The 25,343-nt window shown below is 40.7% G+C and overlaps 1 non-coding gene and 2 pseudogenes across 1 annotated transcript; 1 reads left to right on the plus strand and 2 right to left on the minus strand.

Annotated features, from left to right (window-relative positions):
• Positions 1 to 2,297: 2,297 nt before the first annotated feature.
• LOC134486016 (5.8S ribosomal RNA) lies at positions 2,298 to 2,451 on the minus strand. Its single transcript, XR_010064545.1, has one exon. It is a non-coding gene; the product is annotated as a 5.8S ribosomal RNA (ribosomal RNA).
• An 8,490-nt stretch (positions 2,452 to 10,941) lies between these two features.
• The window catches only part of Nid2-ps3 (nidogen 2, pseudogene 3), a 96,599-nt pseudogene continuing 82,197 nt past the window's right edge, over positions 10,942 to 25,343 (minus strand).
• On the plus strand, positions 21,838 to 24,288 carry LOC134485547 (ubiquitin-like; annotated as a pseudogene).

The raw sequence follows: 25,343 nt of genomic DNA on the forward strand, positions 1-25,343 counted from the left end.
CACTGAAAGGACAGCGAGGGATCAGACATTCACACTGAAATCATCACTCACTGATTTCAGGCAGAAAACTCGCCCCCCCTAAAGAGGCACCGCCTGGCTCAGCGCTGAAGCAAAGCATGCTTGGGCAGCAGCAGTATTTCCTGGACAGTCCTTCAGGGACATGCACATTCTCCAGCCCCACCCCACCCCCTCTCAGCTAGCTCCTGTCCACCCCTACCCCTTCCCCCACATACCGGGAGGAGGCCTTGTGTGTGTGGAGAGGGGAGATGGAAGTATCTCTTGAGAGAGGGTTCGGGTCTCCCAAACAAATAAATAACTAGAATCTTCATTTATTTACTTTATTTCATCGAGCATACCGTGGCAGAGGGAAAAGGAACAGGGAAACTAGGCCAACTGGTAGAGCTCCTTTCATTTTGTTTCAAAAAGTAAAAGCCAAAGAAACAACATTCCCTGGTTTTCGTGAAAGGAACATAATGGGAAAAGTTGAAACTTAATACTTTGGCTTTTAATAAAAGGGCCAACAGATCTACCTCCTACTTGGTAAAAAAGAGGATAAAAACCCACAAAAACGTTCTGTCAGCCAACTTCCCTTTAAACAGGAAGACTGTTTTTTTTAAGCATCATTTTAAATACTTAAATATGTATTTGTGTGTGTGTGTGTCTGTTTGTGTGTGTCTGTCAGTCTGTCTGTCAGTGTCTTCTGTATGGAGAGGAGGTGCTGTAACACTCGGGACGGAGTGGTCTGGGGCCCCCAGGTGATACCGCACCGCACCACCCTCCCCCCCAGTCACCTTCCCTGTAGGGCCTTCCCAGTGGTCCCTTAGCCGGTTTCCGTGCACGGCCTTGGTGGAAGGGCGCCTGGCTGCGGCCAGTCGCCGAACATGGGGGGAGGGGCGGTCACCCACCAATCCCCCCCCCCCCCGCAGCACCTGCGCACCCGTGCCCGCCGCCTGAGCGCCCGCCGACCACCCTGTTGGGAGGAACGGGGACAGCGACGGCGGGACGCTTGGCAGGGGGAGAAAAACGCGCGGGTGGAGGGGTCGGGAGGAACGGGAAGTGGGAAAGATCCCCCGGGATCACCCGCACAGCCGAACGCCCGTCTCTGGGTTGAATCCTCTGGGCAGACTGCGCTGACCACACCCGTTTACCTATTAACGGTTTCACGTCCTCTTGAACTCTCTTCAAAGTTCTTTTCAACTTTTCCTTACTGTACTTGTTGGCTTTCGGTCTCGTGCCGGTATTTGGCCTTAAATGGAGTTTACCACCCACTTTGGGCTGCATTCCCAAGCAACCCGACTCCAGGAAGATCTGGGCCCGGCAAACCTGGGCCCGCTAACGGCCTCACACCATCCAAGGGCTCGGCCTTGATCAGAAGGACTTGGGCCCCCACGAGCTTTGCCGGGGACTGAGTCTTCCATACGCCACATTTCACGCGCCACGGCACGCGGCGGGGATTCAGCACTGGGCTCTTCCCTGTTCACTCGCCATTACTGAGGGAATCCTGGTTAGTTTCTTTTCCTCTGCTGAGTAATATGCTTAAATTCAGCGGGTCGCCACGTCTGATCTGAGGTCGCGGTTGACAGGGGAAGGAGGAAAGGAGGGCGCGCGTGGCCGCGGGCGGACGGATGGAGAGGAGAGCGAGAGGGTGCCGGGGTCCCAGGCCGGGGCCTGAGACCTCTCTACCCCGGCCAGCTCCCACATCCCGGGGACAAGTCCCGTCAGCGCACGGACGCCAGCAGCGTCACGCCAGCTGGTGCCCGAGCGGACGGGCCCCACAAGAGGGAGGGGGGGGAGGAGAGGTACCTGAGACCAGCCCCGGCGGGTGCGTTATCCCCCATCCCCAATCCGACTCTCGCAGGTTGCTCTCTCTGCGCGCAATGGTGGGTGCGTGGCAGCGGCGAATGCACGGACCCAGTGGGTGGGGCCCGCCTCCCACCAGACAGGAGGCGGGATGACCGACCCGGGCACCATGGCCCCTCTCTCGCCCAGGCAGGCACCTGACCAGCCCCCGCTGATGTGTACCCACGGTGGGGAGAGCAGGCGAGAACGGGAGCGAGAGCGCCGGAACGAGCAGGACTGAGCCACGAGAAGGGTGGCCAGCCCGCGGCGCCGGTGGACAGGGAGATCTAGGCCCACGCAGACCCACCGGGCGTGGACGACCGCAGGACGCCACCCAGTCTGAACTTCAGGAGACGGAGGGCTGAGGGGAGAGGCCCTGCGAGCAGAGTCCCAGCCACGCGACGCCCCCCACCAAGGCAACGAAACTACAGGGGGCGTGGCAGCGATTGATCCTCAAAGGCCTCTCAGACAGGGGTAGCCCCAGGAGGAACCCGGGGCCTCAAGTGCGTTCATAGTGTCCATGATCAACGTGTCCTGCAATTCACATTAATTCTCGCAGCTAGCTGCGTTCTTAATCGACGCACGGGCCAAAGTGATCCACCGCTAAGAGTTGTATCGGTATTTGGGGTGTGAGCGGACTCGTATGGGTGCTAACCACAGCATCAGCTCCCCCGCACCCCCTGCTAAACCGGAAGAGAGGGGCCAAGGCGAGGCGGCTCCACCTCAGACCGGCCAGTGGGAAACTAAAGAATACATGTGAAAAGAAAAAAAGACAGGGTCGGGAACGGAAAGGAGGGACACACGGGACAAGGGACGCCGTGAACCCAGCACCCGGCAGCGGCCAGCCAATGGGCGGGCAAGTCGGGCTCTCGGGCCCGGACCCCACCGGCGCCCAGAGGGGGACCGCGACACGGCCCCCCGACCGCCGCCTCTGGAAGGTTCGGCGGCTGGAGGGGGCCCGCTGAGTCTCAGGGAGCACCAGGTGGAGGGAGGAAACGGGAATCCCTCCTGCGGACGACCGATGGGCAGTAGGGCGACCCCCTCCCCCGGGGTCTTTAAACTCTCGCGCCGGAACAGGACAGCTAGGTACCCGGACAGGAGCGGGGTGGACACGCCAGGCCCAGAAGGCGGGGCGGGCTGCGAGAGCCCACCCGTGGCACAGGCATCCCCTGCATGCGACAGAGACACCCCGGCACCTTCAGAGCTGGAGAGCTGTGGCAGAGGTGAGGCAGGTGCCCTGAGGAGAGGGAGCGGGTCCCGGCCACCGTGTACTGCGCCCCCCACCCCCCCCCCCGTGCACACGAGATGAGATCACGAGCCGGTTCAGAAAGAGGCAGAATGACCTCGGTATGCCGAGGGCCTTGGCTGGCCAGCAGGCAAGGGAGGTGCCGGCTGAGGAGGCAGCAGTGGTGGAGTCAGAGGCGGGTGCACGGAGGCAAGGACATAGGCAGAAGAGCAAGGGAGAGAGAGAGAATTGAGGAGGTCCCTAGACGGACCACACCTGACACCCTCCCCGCACCTCTCCTTAACGACCCCCAGCTTTCCCAAAATGCTCACTTGGCCGGCGGCCACGGCACATGCCACGAATACGACCGGGACCCGGGGACGCGTCTCCCGGTCAGAGGAGGGACTTACACAGGCCCGAGAAAGGACCAGACACCCCCTCGGCCTTCTCCATTAATGATCCTTCCACCGGTTCACCTACAGAAACCTTGTTATGATTTTTACTTCCTCTAGATAGTCAAGTTCGACCTTCTTCTCAGCCCTCCGACAGGGCCATGGGCTGATCAGGCCTCAATAAACCATTCAATCTGTAGTAGGGAAGGGTGGTGTGTACAAAGGGCAGGGCTTATGACCGGCACTTACTGGGAATTCCTCGTTCATGGAGAATAATTGCAATCCCCGATGTCCATCACGAATGAGGTTCAATGGGTTACCCGCGCCTGCCTTTGTAGGGTAGGCACACACTGAGCCAATCAGTGTGGCGCTAATGCAGCCCCGGACATCTAAGGGCATCACAGACCTGTTATTTCTCAACCTCTGGTGGCTGAATGCCACTTGTCCCTCTAAGAAGTTGGGGGACACCGACCTCTCAGGGGGTCGCGTAACTAGTTAGCATGCCAGAGTCTAGTTCGTTATCGGAATTAACCAGACATATCGCTCCACCATCTAAGAATGGCCATGCACCACCACCCACAGAATCGAGAAACAGCTATCAATCTGTCAATCCTGTCTGTGTCCAGGCCTGGTTAGGATTCCTGTGTTGAGTGAAATTAAGCTGCAGGCTCCACTCCTGGTCATGCCCTTCAGACAATTCCGTTAAGTTTCAGCTTTGCAACCATACTCCCCCCGGAACCCAAAGACTTTGGTTTCCCAGAAGCTGCTTGACTATCTTGGGAATAACACCGCCGCATCACCAGTTGGCATCGGTTTAGTTATGTACCCCCATTTGTTTTTCTTTTTCTTTCTCCATTTCTCTTTCTTTTCCTTTCATTGGGGGAGGGGATTTTTTAATTCACATTTTAAATATGATTTTCCTGATTTGCCCTCTAGAAACCGGCTATTATGTCCCCTCATGCCTCCTGTTCTGAGGGCAGTTCCTCACTCACCCACTCACTCCTTCCAACCTGCCCATTCTGACAGTTCCCTACACTGGGGCATCAAGCCTTGGGCATTTGCTCCCATTGGTGCCTGAAAAGGATATCCTCTGCTTCATATGCAGATGGAGCCATAGGCTCATCCTTGTGTATTCTTTGGATGGTTGTTTAGTCCATGGAAGATCGAGGGCAGGGGTTTGGTTGGTTGATATTGTTCTTCTTATGGGGTGGCAAACCCCTTCAACTACTTCAGTTCTTTCTCTAACTCCACTTTTTGGAACCTTGTTCTCAGCTCAATGGTTGACTGCAAGCATTCTCCCTTCTTCCCTCCCTCTCTTCTTCCCTCTCTCCCCACACCGCTCTATGTTTGTATGTTTGTGTGTTTGTGTGTCTCTGTGTATGTGTGTCTGTCTGTCTGTCTGTCTGTCTCCATCTCTGTCTGTATTCTTTCTAAGTGAATGTCACTTTTCTTTTCTTAGATAAAGTGATGAGATAAGAGTCTTAGCCAAGCTATGCAAATACGTCCTTTAGGCTGAGGCCAGAGTATTTTTTCCCTCTGTTCAACTATTTATAGACCTAATACTAGGACCTTCTAGCCTCCATGTAATCCAACCTTCCAAGCTGACTGATTCAATATGGTTTCTCTTGGCATCTTCATGAGTTGTTCTGCTTGGACTCAGATTAACTTGGACAATGTGTTACAATCTTCTGGATCCTTCTAATTCTCCAGCTTTTTCTGTTTTCCCCAGTGAATAGTTTGTTCTCTCAGAACCTGAATCTGTAAAATGATGTCCAGAAAGCTTCCGTAAACACATGCCACGCAACACAACTTCTCTTTCTTGCTCTACTTCTCTCTTTCTTTTGTCTATTTTTTTCTCTCTTTCTCTACTCTTGTGTATTCTCTGATTCCTAAGCTGTTCTCATGTGAATTGGTCATATTTTATCTGTGATACATTCTGTCACTTTTTTCTTTGAATTACTACTTTATCAAGCCCTCAATTATATGACACTTTCAAACATGGCTACTTCCTTATAGAAACTAACCTTACAATGTACAATCATTTTGCTAATATTTATCTACCTAGTTCTTACCTGGACCTATTGGTTGTAAAGAATTAACCTTTCAGGATGCCTATATTTATGGCAGAAACTTTCTGACCTGTCATATATGATGTCCTCCGTCTCAAAGATGAGGGTATTAGAATAAAATTATTGTACACATTTTCTAGAAGGTTGAAAGATTCAACTTGAGTCTTATTTTATGTTCCCATTAGCAGCCATCAGTCCAAAACACAAAATCACTAAAACAAATCCTAGTTGCATCAGGTAGGGTGGGAAGATATCCCAGTGATTAAGCAGGCAGGAAATGTTAGAGAGACATGGGAAGAAGATTGTTTATTGGTATATATTTATGGCTTGCTCAGCCTGTGTTTTTATAAAAGCTAGAACAATAAGCCCAGGAGTGGGACAACCTACAGTGAGCTGGGCCCTCCAACAAAATTATTGATCAAGAAAGTGCCCACAGGCTTTTTCATTGGACAATCTTATGAAGAGTTTTTTCTCAGTTAAGATTTCTTCTTCCAAGTTATCTCTAGTTTTATATCACGTTGATAAAAAACCTTCTTATATAGTTTGTAGGTGAGAGTTTGTGGGTGTATATCTCTAAGCTTATGTATTGTAGTGATATCATTAAAAATTTTACAAAAGAATGGCTAATAATAACCTGTGTGTGTGTGTGTTTCTTTAATCCCGCAGGTTTTCACCCGATTATCGGTACCGAGTCGGTGCTGGCATTGGGCACCGACAGTGTATGTCAGTGAAATTATGTGTGTATATGTGTTTCTGCATGCCCACAGATATTATATGTATCATAATAGGGTATTAAAGAGGACAATGTCTTAATCTAAAGAAATGTTTTAGATTGTAGCACACACCAGCATGAAAACATTCCTTTTTTGGCATGGAGTAGCAATTCGGCATGCAACAATAAATTATGAACATACTAGGAAGAGTGAAATAGCTCAGTAGGTAAAGATATTTGTTGCCAGGGCAGTTAACCTTGGTTTGGTCTTTGGGACATACACAATGGAAGGAGGAAATGAATGCCATAAATTGGACTCCATCATCCACATGTGTGCAATCACATGCAGAAACAAGCAAATACTCAACTAAAAGAATCAGAAAATTAGAATTCTATAAATATAGGACTTAAAATATATGCATAAATTAAAGTAAGGAAATAGGTTGACATGAGATATGGTAAGAATTCTGTAAAGCTGATACATACTCAGACTTAGAGAAAGTATCCCTATACATATGTGTGTTCCGTTTCACCCCTTTCTGAAGCAAGAAAAAAATTACATACATGGAATTTCTGCATACTATTACACAGCAACAGAACATAATATTGAGAATTAAAAGAAGAATACATATATAGTTCATATGAAAGCAACTTGGTCTTGCAGAGATAAGCTAAACAACTCCTGGATACTATAAGTTCAGACTCATGAACATGTACTACTCAGATTGATGAATCAAAAAACTTAAATATGGGGCATGTAGATTCCAGAGACTTTTCCACAGTTGTATTGTGTAACCAGGGTGACCAGACAATAGCACTTGTATTTGTATCACTTAGATTTATAGGGACCTTTCCTTGCATGGTGGAGGAATAGGCATCTACACTGAAATGTACTATATGTAACTAGAGAAATAAAACAAAATGTTCTCCTTTATAACCAAACCATGAATACTACTAGGAGATTCCAGGTTTCTTAGTCACATCGTGAAATAGAATCAAGTGACCTTGTTCCAATATGATATTCTTCATTCTTTCTGAGATATGAAGTAGAGGATGAGAAAAAATACCCCAAAACCTGGGTTTAGGGTAATATATTAGTTAAAAATGTCAAGTGTATGAGTCCAAGGGGAGCTGACATCCATCAGGAGTCCTGGAATACTTCCACTGGACTCTCCACAGTGGTTGCCTGTGTAGGATTTAGTTGCTGAATCAGCACTCATTTTTCAAATGTAGAAGACATCAAAACATAGACAAGAGGGATCATCCTCATATTCATTTACAAAGCACCCCCACAAGTTTTCTATTGTCTTACTTGGAAAGGATAAATTTAAAAGAGTAAAACAATATTATTATACTCAAGGAAAAAGCTTGTGTCAAAGAAACAAAACAACAATTAAAGGCAAAAGTCTATGTTTTTCAATAGAGTGACTATAAGGAAAAGAAGTACACTTTAAGCAGCCATTGTTATCTTCTTCAAATTTTTGCAGCATGGATGTTATAAAATGAATGATAAGATAGAATAACAATGTAGGGTGAGAAGCTAATAGAGAGAGGAGCAGAAATTAAAATCAAAGCAGCTCAGAGCATCAAAGAAGCCTGTGGTAAAACCAAATCTGCAGCAACACAATTGTAAGCAATACCCATTATGGAAAAGTAAAAGACAATGCAAAAGGCACATTAATGTATATGACGGACACTTGTGTCAACTTGGATTTAGATGCCTCTAAATCTGGAGGGGTTTGTCTCCTATCGAGAAGGCAAAATGTTCCCCTTCAGAAATTTGAAGTAGATTGTATAATTTTACCCTCTTTGTCCTAGTAAAAAAAAAAATAAGGCCAGAAAATAAATTAAATTGTAAACATGTGTATGTGGGGGCTGTGTCTTTATTAAATTATGTGTGAGTATTTGCATGTCTAGGGTTGCCTGCAGAGACTAGAAAAGGAAGAGTATTAGGTCCCTGAAACTGAAATTACCAGTGATTATGAGTCATCTTGTTCTTTGAATCTGACATGGGTCTTCTTCATAAGTAGTACATGTTCTTTACTTCTCCGTCATCTCTCCAGTCTCCTGTAAAAATAAGTTAAAAAAAATGATTTCTGTTGCCTAAAGACAAGGAGGCTGAATGAATATAATGATTCTGAGGTTGTTTTTAAAGATGAAATTCATTATGATAGACAATGGGCATAATATATCTAAAACTAAAAAAAGATAAAGTGCAAACAATAAGGAACAGTGTGCTGTATGAGAGATGTTGCAAGGTTAAAAATGACATGAAACTTTCTAAAGAGGCTTGAGTCTGCTTATAAGGTCGCAGTACTTTGTATGTACATGTTTATGTGGGGGTACATATGTCTGCAGGTGCATGTCCACAGGTGTGAATAAGGAGGTCAAAGGTCAATGGATATCATTCTCAGTCACTCTCTACTGTATTGATTTTCTGACATGGTCTCAAGCTGACCATGGAATTACCAATATAGCTAGACTGGGGCTCTGTCAAGCCACAGGGTTTCTTTCTTCTCCATTTCACAGGCACCAGGATGATTAGCTTGGAACACAGTCCCATGACTTTTTACATGTTCTCTGGAGACTGCACTCAGATCCCCATGCATGTATCAGAAATAATTTAGCAGAGTTGCTACCTCTTTCTGGCAGTCGCCATGTAGCTGCTGCAAGGAATAGCATATGAGTGCTTCAGTGACAGGATTCTACTGTGGCAATTCCATGGAAACCACTTCTCAGTTGACAAGGTAAATTTGGTGGCCTTTATATTTAGTACCAAGTTTGCATGCCCTACAAGCTCTCCATTTCTTCATTGTACTGCATATAGTCATTATCAAAATTGTATCACTTCATCAGTCATGGACAAGGCCATCTGGAGTCACACTGACTTACACTGTGGATGATTCTACATTTTTCTGAAAACTCTTTCAAGGGATAAAATGTTCGCCACCTCTTTTTGTATCTATCAATCCTCCAGATGTTACCATAAATCCTGGGAATTTGAGACCTATAATCATATCTTTAGAGAAGTACCCAGTCACACTGAGCAAGTCTGTGTCAGTTGTAGAGAGAGGTAGGTCCTGCTTACAAAACTGTTTTTAAGAAGCTATATCTGATCAGTAGAGACATGGAAAATGCACAGATTATGTGGGATTGATAGAGACTTGAAAATGGCTCTTAGAATGATTACATCTTACAAAGATCTATATAGTAGAAAGATGCCCAGAAGATGTGCTTTGTAAAATGAACTTGTCTGTCTGCAATTAAAAGGGAATTATGGGGGTTGGGGATTTGGCTCAGTGGCAGAGCGCTTGCCTAGGAAGCTCAAGGCCCTGGGTTCAGTCCCCAGCTCCGGGGGGAAAAAAAAAAAAAAAAGAACCAAAAAAGGGAATTATGATAGGAGATAAATAGGTATAATTTACCAACAAATGTTTAATTAGGCCTCTCACCATGCATAACTATGTAACCCTGTTTGCTACCAGACTGGTATGTCTTCATGTTTACAGGACAAGCCTGGCCAGACATCTCTTTTGTCTTGCTGAAATTGTGCTTTTTAATGCAAAATAAGTTTAGGTGGTGACTGATTCAAGGAATGGGAGAAGGAGGAAGGGGAACTATTGGGGGATTTGTGTAAAGATAGAGCTTTTGTAATGTGGATATTATGATTTCTTTTAATAATGTAAGCAATGATATCACTGCTTGGGTAAGCACAATTGTCATTGTATAAATATAGAAGGCTCAAGTTATTTGTGGCCACTTGCCTGAAAATCAAAAGGTGGTCAGTGTCTTCACTTTTGTTAACTCCCCTTCTCCATCTCAGGACCTAAACATTATAGCTAGAACTGGCATTGATATCTTCTTGGTTCCTATATTTTAATTTTTAAAATTTTTTATTAGATATATTTCTTTACTTACATTTCAAACATTATTCCCCTTCCCAATTTCCTGTATATAAGCCGCCATTCCCTCCCATCCCCCTCCCCTATACAGGTATTCCCCCTATACATCCAGTTTATCCCCCCCATATTCCCCTGCACTGGTGGTCAAACCTTGGCAAGACCAGGGGCTTCCCCTTCCCCTGGTGCCCCAACAAGTCTATTCTCTGCTATATATGCGGTTGGAGTCCTGAATTATTCCATGTATAGTCTTTCGGAACTGGTTTAGGCCCTGGAAGCTCTGTTTGGTTGGCATTGTTGTTTTGATTGGGTTGCATCCTCCTTCAACTGTTTCAATATTTCATCTAATTCCCTCCAAGGGTGTTGCTCTCAGATCAGTGGTTTGCTGATAGCATTGACTTCTGTATTGGACATGCTCTGGATGTGTCTTTCAGGAGAGATCTATATCCGGTTCCTTTCAAGATGCATTTTATAACATCATCGATCTTATCTAGTATACATATATACACATACATATACATATATATACATATATATACACATATATACACATATATACATACACACATACACACACACACATATATTCACACACACACACAAACACAAATGAGTATTTACAAACAGATAAGTAAGGTAGAATACATTATTCTTTGTATTATTTTATATTATCATATGTATTTATAACTATGCTCACATAAAGAAAAACTATTGTAAGTAACTAAACATCATTTAAAAGATGGTAAGAAGTAATACGTATCTATATAAGCAATGGAAATGGAGAAAAGTACACAATTACACTGTGAAATTATCTCTTTAAATTGTTTTTAATGAGTTTTTAAATAACCATACCACTAACTTTCAATTTAAGTCCCCAGGAATTAAATTCCTAAAGCATATTGTACCATAACTGACATGGATAAATCCTACCTCATAGTAACTAGTACTTTTTTAAATAGGCAAAGACATATTTGTATCCATGAAAATACATTGTTTCAGGTAGCACAATTTAAATTTTCAATCTCCTCCTTCCTCTCCAGCCTGTCAACAGCCTTATTTTCAAATGTTTTCCTATTTCCCATCCTTTCCTTTTCACTTCCTCAGTCAGGTTCTTCCAATGAAATTTAGGTCTTATATGCAGTATTCCTGCTTAGCATAATCTTCTGTGAATATGTAAGAGATATACTCCTTTCCATGGTCCTTCCTCTTATGTTCATTAATGGACCTAGTGAAATTCAACAAAAACACACTAAGAAGTGAAATAAATGGTATAGTGACTTGTTTTCATATAAATCAAGGATGTAATTACAAAATATTAATTTTAAATTAATAGGCTAAATAGCAGTTTTGTGCTACAACAAATAAAAGCAGTTTTTCAAAAAACAAAACTAAACAAACAAACAAACAAAAAGCAAAAACAGGGTATGTTGCAAAACAAAGCAGGTGAGCCCTAAACTATGACATTTAGGAAGCAGATTTTGTTCTGAAAATATTTCCGCCTATATTAATGGAACCAAGATCATACATGCTTCAGAAGCAAGAAGTATACCATTTGAGTGTGCACAGTATTGTAATCTGTATTGACAATAAGTCAATATTAGTTCCTAAATCCTATTTGAGCTGATATAAAGGTAGGGGAAGAAAAGTATGAAAATGGCGGCCACCACATTCTCAAAGCAGAAAAGGTAAGATATTCCAAAAACAGGTAGAAAACGTTTACTGGGAGTCTAATCCTGATGCTGAAACCAAAGAACCGGAAAAGAAAGTCATACACCATCATCTCTGATGACCGTAGGTGCACAAGGCATTAATAAAATACGTGTAAACCAAATGCAGTAACACAAACAGATTTCTCATTAGGTTTAAGGCAACTTCATCCCAGAGATGGAGGAAAGCGTCAATACATGAGAATTAACATAATCTACCACATAAGTACAAGTACCACCCTATGGCATACATAAAAGACCTTTGATAAAATACAGCCTCCATTTGTGAGGAAAGTCCTGCAGAGAATAGGGATACAAGGGATTTATCTCAACTTGATGAAGGCAATATACAGCTAAAGTCATCCAAAAGAGAGAATAATTCAAAGTACTTGTGTTGGAATCAGGACCAAGACTAGGATGTTCACTTTTCTCACTTCTCAACATACTTCTTACAGTGTCAAGCAATTAAACAAATCAAGGTAATGAAGCAAATACAAATGAGAAGGGAAGAAATCAATATATGTTTATTTTCAGGTTTTAAGATTCTATACATAAAAACTAAATCATAAAAAAAAACTCCTAGGGCTGATAAATATGGATAAAAGTTGAAAAACACAGAGTTAAAGCACAGGAATCAGTATCCTTTTTAATATACAAAAGACAAACACAGAAAGCAAGGGGGCAATACTATTCTCAATAAACTAAAACAAAACAAAACAACAACAAAATACTTGAAATAAATATGACAAAGGAATGTGTGCCATGAAAACTGTAAAACACTAAAGAAATTCACTGAACATATTCCTGCTTAAGAAACAGCTAGAGGTGTTTCTTGCCCTCTTGCTAAGAGCAGAAGAATAAATAATACTCTGTTAGTACTCAGTGGCTTCCGGGTTTTTTCTTAACATTCACATCACCACAGAGAACTACAAACAAATAAGAAACCTCTTAAGTTATTGAGAAGCAAATCCCAAGCTTCATGCATTTTTCATGTAAATAAAATAAATTATTTATCAAGTTTAAAATGGAGATAGGATGTAGTATGCACCCTCCCCCCCCCACGCCCCCCTCCCCCACCCCGATTACCACAGTCGTGTGGATGTTACTCAGTGTGACAGCTCCAAAGACTGTGTCCTGAGAACTTGATGCTGTTATGCTGTTATCAAGTTCTGATCTGTTCACTGCCAGCATGTTCCTCATAATCTAAGAATTATGGGAAAATTCTAAGGTGCCTCAAATCACTCACTGGCCAACGTCTCTGGCACTAACAATTGATTTCTTATACACATTTTTGCCCTCAGCTTCCTGATGAGATTTATTAAGAATTGCTCTTGAGTAGATACTCATTCTGAGGATTTAAAGTAGATATGACTGATTTTTATATAAGTGGTTAGATCTGTGAGTCTTTTAAGAATACTTTTTAAGGATAAATAATGAAATAATTACTCCTGTCTTTGTCTAGAAGAAAACTAAAACAATTACATTGCAATTTAATGCTGCTTGAAAGATTTGGCTGGGATATATAAGTGATGGAACAAAGAATAAAGCACAAGGGTTAGGGCATCCATCAACTATGTGTATCTGTTAAGACTTGTGTATGATGAGCTGGAACACTGTTCCTTCTACCATCAACTCTGTGTGTGTGTGTGTGTGTGTGTGTGTGTGTGTGTGTGTGTGTGTGTGTGTGTGTGTGAATTTTCTCTCTTCCCTGGTCTTTCTCACTGACACCAAGGACTTAAGAGTTCATAGGTTTTTCGCTGATCATAGAGAGTGCCAACCCCCAGTAACTTAAGCTTTGCTCCCTCAGAAAACTGTCTGTTGAGTAACATCTCCAGTTGCTGGCTGCCTGTTGCAGCATCCCCATAGGTGTCTGGATCCCCCCAATCAAGAGCTTTAAGCACTGACTCCCAACGGCTGCCTGCCTCATTTTACCCACCACACAGATGCCAACATTGGTCATCAGCAATAGTAGAAAATCGTTTACTTTTAATTTAAAAGGAAATCGAGTTTCAGCTTAATTTTCTGTGTGTTTTCTTGAATATATGTGACTGTGTCCGTGAAGAGACAGACTGCCCAGAAGGGCAGTTATGAACAGTTGTGTGGCGAGTTTTTCTTATTTGTAAAGACTGACGAATAATGCCTCGCCAATGCCATTCAAATAAAAAAGAAAAAGAAAAAGAAAAAGAAAAAGAAAAAGAAAAAGAAAAATATAGCTTTCAATTTCTTATCATTTTATACCTCAAGGAAGCTAAACATGACAATGCCTATTACTATTACTATTATTATTATTATTATTATTATTATTATTATTATGGTTTTCACCGGAGGTCCACTAGGGACTATTATGTTATTTAAAATTCTTTACATGGTAGTATAGATGAAGGACTCAGACTAAAATATTTCCTTTGTAATATATATTTCATAAGTGGAAATTGTAGAACTGACTTGCTAGGCTTAATCTTTCTAAAAATATAAAAAAAATCAACTATCCATTAAGAAATAGAACTCACTTAGCTTCTCCATACCTACCTTCATAGCCACAAGAAGCAATTTCATCTCTAGAAAAAAACAGAATCAATTCAATTTCTTTGCGTAGAATTGGGATTCTTACTCACTGATGAATCTGATATTAGGTCTGCATTAAAATAAGATTTAATCATTATGTTAAAATATATTTTCCATAAATGTTATTAAGGAAATATGGTTTCTATTATTTTCAGGTGCAAATATTTAGGTTCCAAACACCTGCACGAATGGCCATACTTAGTACAAAAACTAGTAAAATTGATTTTTTATTTTTCAGCAGTGTTCAGACAAAAACGCGTCACTATAAACTCACAGTATCATGTTTTAATAAATGTAAACCATTCTGTTTACCTTGTCAGAAAGTCCCTGGGGTAGGCAAGGGTGGAAGTGGTAAGGAGGATGAAGACCATCTCCTTGCTTAGGAGAACTATGCAGCTCACTATAACAGGAAAAACAGAAAAGAAGTTTCTTGGAATGGTTATTTTTTCTTTCCTAAAAGAACTTTCTATAGAACTTACAACTAATATGTTAAAGAAATTTCAAGTTTCTGCCAGCCATTTGATTAAAAAAAACTTACTAATCATTTTTAGGAAGTTTGGTTTCCTGTTTCCCATATCCAGAAACTAAGTCAGTGTAGCTTGATAATCTCATCTATACACTACATCCATACCCACATGCGTGCGCGCGCGCGCGCGCACACACACACACACACACACACACACACAAATATATGCACATTATGTAAACATTTTTATATACTATAATGACACTTTATCTTAAACATTAAAGTTTTTCTTTTACGCACAGGTAAAAACAGTCTAACAGCATTATTTTCTACTTGTCATGAAACAAGTGCACCTTCAACTAAAAAACCTGAGCTCAATTTTTGTCAGTAGTAACTGCTTTACAGAACATAATTCCAGTTTCGATAGAAAAACAGCTTACCAGCATTTGTAATATCCAAACCAAATTTGCAATCTCACCCAGATGTATAAATGTGCCCGGCACCTGAACCATAAAGAAGTCCATTAATAATGGATGAGTATATTAAAGAAATTGGTCATTGCTGTCGATAATACTATTAGGTTAAGCATGATGTGTGCTTTTATAGAACTTTTTCTGCTACAAACAACACTGTTAGTAAAGCAAGACCCAAATCTATCACTTTAGCTAATTCCAAACAAAGCTATTCTGTGTACACTGCAGTAGCACAGAGGTTAAAAAACTACTCACTGCCTCTTTTTCACACATATTGAAACACCTCAATGCTCTATGAAAAACAGCAAAGTTATTGCACCACCAGAAATGCACAGTACAATATCTAACTTCATTTCAGTAGAGCATGAGACTTAATATCATGGTCAAAGGCACCAATTAAAAAAGGAATTAAACACTCTAACTAGTCCAAATAAAAGACACACAATCCAGGTACTTTATTTACAAGTCATAAGCCTAATTGGGCAGGTTTACAGCTATACTAACCTATTTCCATGCCATAATGTCCCTTGTTACTTGCTGTTTTTTCCAGGCCATATGCTCAGGGTCCATCTCCTCACATGGTGGCTTCCTCCTCCCTTGGTCTCCTCTCTTGTTCCCCCTTCTCCTCTGTCTTGAGACCCTCCACTCCATCCTCAAGTCCCACTTTCTTCTTCTATTGCCTAATCACAGACTCTATCCACTTTTGATGAGTTAAACTAAGAAGCAAAGTTTACAAAGCATCACTTGGGGTACTTGAGGATCTGCTCCTCAGGGCTTCCAGATCTTGGGAGCCAGTATGTAGGGAGCATTTAAATACAAGCAGCACCACACCAACCCCACCAATAACTTTTCCTTATCTGACCAATAACCATCAACATCTTTACCTAATACCCAGCCCATACAGATATTTTCAGATCCTAGCACCCATAGCTATGGCTTCTGGTAAAATGTAAGTACGTGTCACATTCTTACAAACTCAAGACAAACTGAGCAGATTATCCAGTGTTTTCACAACAGTCCACTATTTAATCTGCAAGAATTTAAGGGTCATCAATAACAAACCAACAGAAAATGCCACTAAGCAAAGACAACAGCCATGATATATTATATTCCAAAGTTACAACCATGAATTAAGCTTTAAAAGGAAGTTATTACATAACCGTTATATTGTAAAGACTTTTAAAATAAGAATCTCACTTGGAAATAATGCATAGTTCATCTTTGACTACTGAGTGTGGGCTATGCATCCCCACTGCCATAGCCTTAGAGGCAACACCAGAGTGTTCCTCTTCACTGGGCTAGCTGACCTGCTCCACAGTGCAGCAGAGTGCATGGGTCTCTCCACAAGCAGAGTGAGCTACTCTATGTGAGATTCGTGAAAATACAAGGATACACAGTCCTCTCTGGAGGGCAAACTAGACAAGCACATGGAGAAAGGATGTGGAGGAATAGTTGGAGAAATCAGAGACCAGGACACAAAATTTTGAAAGAGTAATCACTGAGACTCAGTCTGTGACTAATAGAATTTAAATTGTTGCTCTTGTAGAATGAAAAGTAAAGTTGCTAACAGCGCAGAAAACATCTGCATCCTGGGAATCCAGGAAGGGTTTGTAAAAGGCCCCAAACATGTGCAGAGATTAAATAGCTCTAAACAGAATCATCAAAGAGATGATTCAGGAAACAGCACACAAAGGAAGTCACAGATGATCAAATGCTCTGGTTACATTGACCTAATTTCTTAATATAAGGAACAAGAAATCCAGTTTCCAAAAAACACGAAAGATGCTTCATCTGACAATACAACTCAATATTAGACCTAATTTTTATAGAGCTAATGTGTAGAAGTCAAAGATACTAACTTCTAAAATGACTCTTAGTACATTTAATTTTTGTGCAATGTCTAATAATGACTCAGAGAATGTGATATTGGAAAAAAGTAGAAGAAAGGCATTGGAAAAGGAGTTTTAGGCACAGGTTTGGTTGTAAATTTAGTAAAAGACAATCTAGTCCTTCTATATCTAGCAAATACTTTTACAGGCTCCAAATGGGTCAAAGACCTTAAGATACAAAAATGAATGTCATAAAGTTAAAACAAGAATATAGTATCAAGGTATTATGACCACTTTTTTAAAGGAAAGGAATATTTCATTTTGTGGAACTTAAACATTTCCTCTAATATTTGACTTCTGGTGGCCCATCCAAAAGAAATGAAAAAGATATGAATTATAAAAGGATGTCAAATATTTTAAAAATCCAGTGGTTAATAAGATGCAGCTAATTAAGTAAGCAAAGAAAATATTCTGCTGCAAAACTATGCTTGGCCAGCCAGTGATGGAAAGCAAGACAAAAGAAGATTAGTTTCCTGCTATTTTCAAAGAACAAGCATCTACCCAGGTCAAAATCTAGATGGAGACTACTAAAACAAGCAGCTGACTTGGCGTCTACCCACCAGACTGAGCAACAAAGGAACTTAGAAACACCACCAAACATGCACAACAGTTTTTTTTCCCTCATTTTGACAGATGTTCACTAAGTATTTTCTTAGTGTTCAGCATGGGACACGTACTGTGTACTTCCTTCAGTTACACATCCCTTGCTTTCTAGAACTTAAATTTTTATCTATTTAATAATACAAAGAAGGAAATTCAGAAAGAAAAAGCAACATGGTACACAAGTATGCTGAAGAAACTGACCACAAGCAATGAAACAAAGACTCAACAAGCTCAAGAAGTTATCCCAAGATCTACTAACACAAATCACTAATCTCAAAATTTTCTGAAAACATTTAACAGCTAATAAGAGCCCTAGAAAACTTGAAAAACTGAAACACATATAAATTATAAATGTGTGTCTACAATCACCCTTCCCGGTGCACCGTGTAAGCAGATGATGGCAACTAAGAAAGACTAATTCCTGAAAAGAAATCCAGATGGCCAGATTCTGTTTTGCCTCAACAGGGTCATTTCTAAAATAACCATTGTTTTTTTTAAATCTGACAAAACAGGAAACAGAAGTACTGGGATAAAACCAAAATCTAGATCCTTTCTACTGTGCTATATGTCTATCTTCTCGTTAATGTGTTCCTAAAACTATGATTTCTTTTAATATTTGTGGTTTTACAATTTATTCTACAAGGAAACCAATAGGAAAGACTTGCCAATTTCTTTGGAACTGTAATGCAAGGTAGTAAAACAAATGAAGATCTTGTGATTGTAAAGGACTAATTTTCCATGACGGTTACGGAAATATGTTTTCTAAGAAACCAACTCACTCAAATGAGGCATTTAGACTCTGGTTACAATAGTGGTTGTGTCCTTCCTTGAGCGGGGTTCCCTGCTCTGTAGCCTTCCCTTGAAAGTTCTGTTCTCTTGGTATCATCTCCTGAAAGCCGAGGTTAGGTACCACGGTGTCTGCTTTTAAGTTCTATAAAATACTGAAGAACATAAACTTCAGTGTCTGCACGGTGACATAAGCCAAATTGCTAATAGCTCATCTAGTTAATATGAAAAAATCATGCTTTCACTCCCAACCTAATTTGGTATTGAGTTCCAGGTGAACATCATCCTCCAGTTCCAGAAATCAAAACTATACAGTGGTCAATCCTCAGCTTTAGATTTTGTTTGGATTCATGTTGTCACTTGTGGAAGTTTGGACCTGGTTCTTCCTCCCAGCCCCATGCTCCCAGAAATAAGATGGTGACTCAAAATATATTAACAAATACCTTGGCCAGAGAGCTAGACACTTCTCTGACAAATTCTAACCCACTTACTCAAATCTACATTCCGCCATGTGGCTCATTACATGTGCCCAGGAACCACGGGTCTGTCTGGTCACATTTTCCAGGGCAAGTCTCTCCGACCTGGCTCTATCCCAGAATTCTTTCTGCCTTCCGGATGTCCCACCTTCTATTCTATCCTTTCCTATAGGCCATAATTTTTTTTTAACTGAAAGGTGATATATCCATACAAATGCACAAGATACTCTCTCTACAGTCGCTAGCATTCTTAAAGCCTTCAAAGAGCTAATTATTCCAATTCTACTTTTACTTCTAATGCACCAACACCAACACCAACATTCAGAGACCATCCATGGGAGGACTATTGCTTTAAAGAACTTATGTGCACCTGCTTTTCCTTTCAGTTTATTCTGGTAATAATGCCACTCCAGCAGGGTGTTAGCATCAGGATGAAAAGGTGTTCTATGTAGACCAGGCTGGCCGGGAATTCATAGAGGTTCACCTGCTAGGATTAAAAGCTTGCTCCACAAACATGGCTCTGATGAACTGACTCAATCTAACAGCAGCAGAGTCAGTTTTCTGTAGCCTTTGATTTCTTACACTGAAAAACAGGCAACTCGGATACCAGGTTCAGATTGTAGGAGAAGAAAATGAGACAAAAAACTACAATCAGACTTTTGTAATTCTGGTATAAGTAGGTATAAATAGATTTAGAGAGCAGGGGGCTCAGAACAAAGAGACATATAACACACAAGCTCTCCTGCCTCACTACATAAGTCAGACAAAAGAACAATAGACCAGAAGGTAAGTGTCCCTAGCCTAAAATCAATTCCTTTACATTCAAAAAAATCCCTTTCAGAGCTGAGTCAAAACTACCTAGGTATAGGTACTATACCTAGGTATAGGTATAGTTACTTCCCAACTAAAGTCTTGTTGGGAATCTAGAATTTTCTAGTATTTTCACATAAGGGAAAAACTGACGTTCAAACGAAACTGCAAATGTAGCTATCTTGTCCAGAAAGAACTAAAGAAAAATGCTAAATAAATGCTTCTAATACGAGTAAGTAGTACACACATAAACCTGAAATTTCATTTGCAAAACAGACTGCCCAGTTGACTCAACTCAATGATACAGAATTATCCAAAACCCAGAAGTTATTATGTTTACCTACATTAAGGGAGGAGAGTTATTTGAACAGAAGAGAAAGTCTGAAGACACAGTATAGCAGAAAATTCCCCTTAATGAGCAATAAAAAGATATAGAAAATATCCAGAAACTCTCACCTATATGAGATAACAGAGTCCTCAATTTAACACACTCTCCTCTGTATATTTCAACATACACTAATGCAGTAGGATTCTAATTTCTCAATACCTGTGATAATAAGGGGTAGCCAATTTGAACAAATGAATAAATTTAATTGAGAAAAAAGAAAATACTTTTGAAAGAATATATTGTTATCATTTCAGACACACACACACACAGACACACAGACACACAGACATATACATACATACACACTCTCTCTTATGTATCAATTTTTTAAACAAACAAGAATACAGATCGTTAAGATCTCTTATACTTCTTACACCCAGGAGACAAAGAAGAAAACAGTATCAACATGCCTTCCAGAGCTCTGATGTCTGGGTGCCCTCAATACTGACATATTGCCTAAACGGAAAAAAAAGAGTATTCAAACTCAAACTAATTCTTCTCATTAAAGACATATTTAGTCAATTTTAAAAAATCACATTTAAGAATAATGTTAACATAATGTAGAATATATTATGGACTGTACACCACTTTAATAGATGAATTTCCATTTCTTCAGTTTTCTGATAGAATGGTAAATCATTTCTAACAATAGCATAGCATTATTTCCTATTCTACATTCTAACCTTCTTCCTTTAAGATTATAATTTTATAAGATAAATCTTATTATACAATTTAGTTATGTGTAGTTTCACCTATTTAGCTTTGATAAACTCCATTCTGCACAACTCTACAAATTTTATTTAATGAAACAATAACAATGGCTACTACTACCCAATGTTGTTGATAAGTAATAAAACACAAGAGGATTACAAGGAGTTAGATTAATTCTCACAACACTATAGGGAAAAATTACTATCACCCACAACTTTTATATTAGTAATATAAGTTCAACAGCTGGTGAGTGCCCAAATTGGAATTTATTTCCAGTCAGTCTGATTTCCAAGCTCTTAAATTATCATACTTGTTGTTATTGAAATCTCTTTGTAATAAAGTACCCACCGCACCATCAAAATACAGCACACAAAACTAAAACAGTTCCACTTAGTGAGATTTAATGGGAGAACAAGACAAGGGAAAGGGGCGAGAGAAAAAGAGAAAAGAATGAAGAGAAGAGAGAGCATGAGGGCAGAAGAAGTCTGCCTTTCATTTGGAATATGACATAACTACTCCCACGTGGAGTTGGGATTTGGACCAAAGGAATACTGGGAAAGTAGGGCTGTTTCCATGTCAACAGTTACCAAATAGTGTTGCTGCTCAAGGCAATTCCTGATACCAACAATACTGCTGTTATAATTCGACATATTTCAAAAAGAAGTTCACAAAAAACCAAAGTCTATATACACAGGGAATTGTTCTTTCATTATAAGCTGTTACTAGTTCTGCCCCATGACAATTATATTTATGGAGATGAAAGTAAATATTATCTCATAAGGAAAATTACGGAATTACAATGACCAGAGATTGTTAATAAGGATTATTATAACCCAACTATTAGGATAAGACTACTTTATAATAACATTACTTCTAATAATCCCCCTGGTGTTCCAAAATATGATGTTACAGGTACTAAAACTGCCACCCATTTCTACGTGTCTCAAGCTCTGGCCGAATCTTTCGTGCATTGTGACAGCCAATTCTGTGAAAAACTGACTCATAAAAGGCCAGTGAAAGAAGAACACAGACTGGAAACAATTAAAAAAAAGTCTATTCAGTCCCAAATCAAAGTACACCTGCCTGTTAAGACAGAGCAAGCAGTGAAGATCCAGGTAAATATATTTAAAATGCAAATCATACCAGCCCTCAACAAACACCGAGAAGTCAACAAAATGATCTAAGTATTAAAAAGAAAAAACAAAACAAACAAACAAAAAAACCCAAAAGCCCCAACCCACTCTTTCTCTTCAACAAGGAGGCCAAATAGCAGATGCCAACATGCAGATCTTCATGAAGACCCTAATGGGCAAGACCATTACTCTTGAGATTGAGCCCAGTGACACCATCAATAATGATCCAAGACAAGGAAGGCATCCCACCGACCAGCAGGGCAGATATTCGCTGGCAAACATTTGGAGGATGGGCACACCTTGTCCAACTACAACATCCAGAAAGAGTCCACCTTCCACCTGGTGCTGCGTCTGCACGGTGGCATCATCGAGTCATCCCTTTGTCGCCTTGTCCAGAATTACAATTGTGACAAGATGATCTGCCACAAGTGCTACTCATGCCTGCACACAGTGTAGTCAACTGCTACAAGAAGTTCAGCCAAACCAACAACCTGAGCCCCAAAGAAGGTCAAATAAGGCTGGGGCCATACCTGGCCTGTGACCCTGTGACCAAATAAAATCCATTGACTTGGGCAAAGAAAAAAAAAGAGAGAGAGAGAGGGAGAGAATGACAAAGAAAAATATCAAGCTGGGCACAGGACTTAAACCCTAGCATTCAGAGACAGAGGGCAGGCACATCTCTGTAAGTCTGAAGGCAGCCTGGTCTACAAAGTGAGTTCCAGGACAGCCAGGGCTATACAGAAAACCCTGACTCAAAAACAAAACAAAATTCTGACAATTAGCTTTCCTGTGTAAAACCATTATGACTCTTTAGCATATCCAACAAAAATTCATGTATTGGTGGCAAGAAAAACACGGTTAACGATGAATACTCTATGCTGGTACAGAACACCAGACAAACCCACTTTTGGAAAACAGCTGTGTAAGAAATATAGTAAGACACACGTTTAAACAACTAACATTATTGGATTTTGTACTAAAAACTGAGATCTTACGAGTAAACTGTAGTGGTTTGGCTTGATGCTGCTTGTATATTATTGTTCATATTGGTTCCTCAAGAGAGGTTGCTCCCACCCCACAAGCAGAGCATCATGTACGTAGGTGATGCTATGTGAACCTTCTCTCCACTTTAATAGGTCAATAAAAGGTTAGAGCCAACGATTGGGTAGTGGATAGGAAAGGTGGGACTGGAGGCTCAGGAGGGGGTGGCAGGTAGAAGGAGAAAAAGAATGAAGGAAGAGGAGTGAAGGAAGCCACTATGCACCAGAATCCTGTGGCTGGGAGAAACCAGAAATAATAAGGAGTCTTAGAATTGGGAAATAAGTTAGTATTGTATTAGATATGCCCAATCTAGGCATATAACTTATTATTAAAATATTTGGATTGTGTGTCTTTTACATGGGCTGTTAGGGTTGGAAATTTTAGTACCAAATTGACAATGCCATGCCTGGTTTAGAACCAAAGTAACCTGATACGTAAATCCACCCCCATCCACTGAATATTAACAACTAGGGCTTCACTCTAAAGCTGCTTCAGGGTGGAAATTAAGCATGAATCTAAAGGGTGTACAGAGAGCTAACTGAGATGCTCCCTGCCCAAGCCCCAAGCAAACCTAGGCAACCAGAGGTACCACACCAGCCCTGAGCTGGGACACAATGTGGCGCCAATGCCACAACATAGTTGGGGTTTCCTGAATCTGAGAGAAAAAAAAAAGACAGGAAGTCAAGGTTGCCTGAGATGAGGCCTTCACAACTGAAAATTAGCAACTGAAAACACAGCAGGTATCTTTCCAAAGCTTTCTCACAGATAACAATGGGCTGGTCTAGGCATCTCTCTCCCAAGTCAACCTTCCCAAGCACACTTTGATTTCCAACATCCCTCCACTTCTAAACAGGGCACAGGACACAGGTAGCAAGACCAGCTATCTCAACTGCTTACACTGCAGGCTGTGTAACATCAATACACAGGCTGAAGGCTATACAGGACAGTCAAAAGACCTAAAGGGCTCAAAACAAAAAAAGCCAAGGGTCTTTCTACAGTTAGCCCCTCACTACTAGTGAAAGAACCGAAAAGGACCTTAATGTCCTAAATCAAACACCATAAGGAAACAAAGATAAAAGAAACTTCAGACCAAATATAAGAATTAAAATAGTACCACTGCACTCTTTTCCTCCTTCTCTTTTTCCTACATAAGGTGCGATAGAGAATTGAGGAGTTTCTTAAGTAGTGAATATAAAAAGCAGTGATTTTGTTTTTAACATTCTTAGCTTCTCAGAGTATGTATGACCAAATCTAAGAAATTAAATTTGCCAAGGTATGTTGAACAAAATTTTTGCATTTTCAACAGGCTAACACTAAGAGCTGTACCAGAATCCACTCTGACATAACACTTTACCAGCAAAACTTGTAATTATAAACAGTATGATCTGCTCTCGTTAAGCAAATATCTTGATTTATTAGTACTTAACTTTAACTCAACGAAAAGATAAAATAGTTAGATTCAGTCATCACAGAGACAACAACAGTACAATTAATACAGTAATGAAAATGTAACTCTACCTTATGTCTATATAACAAGGAACTATAGTAAGGACTAAAGAGGGCTAATATTGCACATACCTTAAGAGGCATGGACCTGGGCAGGAGAGATAGCTCAGTGGATAAGAGGTCCTGAGTTCAATTCCCAACAACCACACGGTGGCTCACAACCATCTGTAATGGGATCTGATGCCCTATCCTGATGTGTCTGAAGACAGCTACAGTGTACTCATGTTAATTGATTAATTAATTAATTAATTAGCCATAGACCCAGAGAAACAAGGTGAAATCATCTAAACCAGTATGAAGACAACCAGGCAATCAAGCACAGTGATATATGAAGAGATCTTAAATGACAAATATGTATCTGTCAACTGCACGGGTTAAAAAAAATGACACTGACATACATATTGACAGCAATTTGCTGTCAATTGGGGGCAAACATACACAACTATGACCATCAAGAAGACTCAAAATTAAGAAAAATTTGGGTAGTAATACTCAATAAAGAAAGACAAGTGCTAAAATGATCAGAAAGGAATAAATCTAGATTGGGTAAATGAAAACTCAGAAAGAAATTATTTGGTGTAAAAAAAAAAGGAAAATAAAGTTAATTAAATAAATAAATAATTGGGGGCCAGAAACAGATGGAACAATCTCACTGGG

The sequence above is a fragment of the Rattus norvegicus genome, chromosome 2 (assembly GCF_036323735.1).
Source record: "Rattus norvegicus strain BN/NHsdMcwi chromosome 2, GRCr8, whole genome shotgun sequence".
Taxonomy (NCBI): domain Eukaryota; kingdom Metazoa; phylum Chordata; class Mammalia; order Rodentia; family Muridae; genus Rattus; species Rattus norvegicus.